At 23.1% G+C, this 2,355-nt stretch overlaps 1 long non-coding RNA gene across 1 annotated transcript; it reads right to left on the bottom strand.

Moving 5' to 3' along the window:
• Nucleotides 1-360: 360 nt before the first annotated feature.
• Nucleotides 361-1,155, bottom strand: LOC136028612 (uncharacterized). Its single transcript, XR_010617847.1, has 2 exons — nucleotides 1,097-1,155; nucleotides 361-478 (listed from the first exon to the last, which is right to left on the bottom strand). It is a non-coding gene; the product is annotated as an uncharacterized LOC136028612 (long non-coding RNA).
• Nucleotides 1,156-2,355: the final 1,200 nt, after the last annotated feature.

The raw sequence follows: 2,355 nt of genomic DNA, 5'->3' as shown, positions 1-2,355 counted from the left end.
TGTTGATGGTGATTGCTAATCGACCATTCCCTGTCCCGGTGTCGCGGTCGTCATTTATATCCCCCTGTTTCCCCCGGTGTCCCCGTTGTAGTTGTGTCCCTGTGTCCCGGTCGTCATTTATATTCCCTGTGTCCCGGTCGTCATTTGTATCCCGGTGTCCCGGTCTGTATATACATTCGTTTTTTAGTTTTGTTTTTCTCCTTTATTTTTTTCCTTTTTTTTTCTTTTTAGTTTATTTAGATTTTTAGATTTTTTAGTTTTTTTATTAGTTTTTAGTTTTTTTTTCTTTTAGTTTTTTTGTAGTTTTTACCTTCTTTTTAGTTTTGTTAGTTTTTTTTTTTACTTATGTCCTGGTCGTCATTTATACTCCCTGTGTCCCGGTGCTTTGTTGATTGCTAATCGAACATTCCTTTTGTCCTGGTCGCTTTCTCTTTGAGTGTCATTTATTTTTTTCTTTTTTAGTTCTTTTAGTTTTTACCTTTTTTAGTTTTTTTTAGTTTTTTAGATGAAAATTTTTTTAGTTTTTTCCTTTTTTTCTTTTAGTTTTTTATTGGTTTTTACCTTTATTTTAGCTTATTTTTCAGTTTTTTCCTTTTTTTTAGTTTTTTTTTATTTTTTATTTTTTTTTGTTTTTTACCTTTTTTTAGTGTTTTTAGTTTTTTTAGTTTTTTAGCTTTTTTACTTTTTTTATTAGTTTTTAGTTTTTTTTGTAGTTTTTGCCTTTTTTTATTTTTTTCAGTTTTTTTTTTTAGTTTTTTTAGTTTTTTAGCTTTTTATTTTTTTTTATTAGTTTTTAGTTTTTTTTGTAGTTTTTGCCTTTTTTTAGTTTTTTTAGTTTTTTAGCTTTTTTATTAGTTTTTAGTTTTTTTTGTAGTTTTTGCCTTTTTTTAGTTTTTTCTTTTTAGTTTTTTTGTAGTTTTTACCTTCTTTTTAGTTTTGTTAGTTTTTTTTTTTTTACTTATGTCCTGGTCGTCATTTATACTCCCTGTGTCCCGGTGCTTTGTTGATTGCTAATCGAACATTCCTTTTGTCCTGGTCGCTTTCTCTTTGAGTGTCGTCATTTATTTTTTTCTTTTTTAGTTCTTTTAGTTTTTACCTTTTTTAGTTTTTTTTTAGTTTTTTAGATGAAAATTTTTTTTAGTTTTTTCCTTTTTTACTTTTAGTTTTTTATTGGTTTTTACCTTTATTTTAGCTCATTTTTCAGTTTTTTCCTTTTTTTTATTTTTTTTTATTTTTTATTTTTTTAGTTTTTTACCTTTTTTTAGTTTTTTTAGTTTTTTTAGTTTTTTAGCTTTTTTACTTTTTTTATTAGTTTTTAGTTTTTTTTGTAGTTTTTGCCGTTTTTTAGTTTTTTCAGTTTTTTTTTTAGTTTTTTATTGTTTTTTACCTTTATTTTAGCTTATTTTTCAGTTTTTTCCTTTTTTTTAGTTTTTTTTAGTTTTTAGTTTTTTTAGTTTTTACCTTTTTTTAGTTTTTTTAGTTTTTTTAGTTTTTTAGCTTTTTTATTTATTTTATTAGTTTTTAGTTTTTGTTTGTAGTTTTTGCCTTTTTTTAGTTTTTTTAGTTTTTTAGCTTTTTTATTTTTTTTATTAGTTTTTAGTTTTTTTTTTGTAGTTTTTGCCTTTTTTTAGTTTTTTCAGTTTTCAGTTTTGTCACCTGATCCAGTTTTTTCTGGTGACGTCACCTGATCCATCCACAGATCCACACACAGACAACTTATTTTTATATATATAGATTGTCAAAATCTATTGAAATATTTGTGCAATTCCAAGTTTTTTTTTTAGTTTTTCTTTTTTTTTAGTTTTTAGCTTTTTTTAGTTTTTTTTTCGTTTTTTATCTTTTTTATTTTCTTACATTTTTTTTAAGTTTTTTCTTTTTTTAATTTTTTTAATTTTAATTTTTTTTTAGTTTTTTCTTTTTAGTTTTTTTTTAGTTTTTTATCATTTTTCTTTTTCGAATTACTTTAATCTATTGTCAAGATATTTCGAAATATTAATGCAATTTCCAGTTTTTACATTCTAGTCTGTTTTCTTTCATATATATAGAAGATATAATCTGGCGTAACGGACAGACAACTTATTTTTATATATATAGATATATATATATATCTATATATATAAAAATAAGTTGTCTGTGGATGGATGTGTGGATGGATGTGTGGATGGATGTGTCAGGTGACGTCACCTGAAAAAACTGGATCAGGTGACGTCAAAACTGAAAAAACTAAAAAAAGGCAAAAACTACAAAAAAAACTAAAAACTAATAAAAAAAATAAAAAAGCTAAAAAACTAAAAAAACTATAAAGGTAAAAACCAATAAAAAACTAAAAAAAAAACTGAAAAAACTAAAAAAAGG

This window comes from Artemia franciscana, chromosome 7 (genome assembly GCF_032884065.1).
Source record: "Artemia franciscana chromosome 7, ASM3288406v1, whole genome shotgun sequence".
Lineage (NCBI taxonomy): Eukaryota > Metazoa > Arthropoda > Branchiopoda > Anostraca > Artemiidae > Artemia > Artemia franciscana.
Note: the sequence above shows the minus strand (reverse complement) of the source record. Positions and strands in the feature narration are given on the sequence as shown.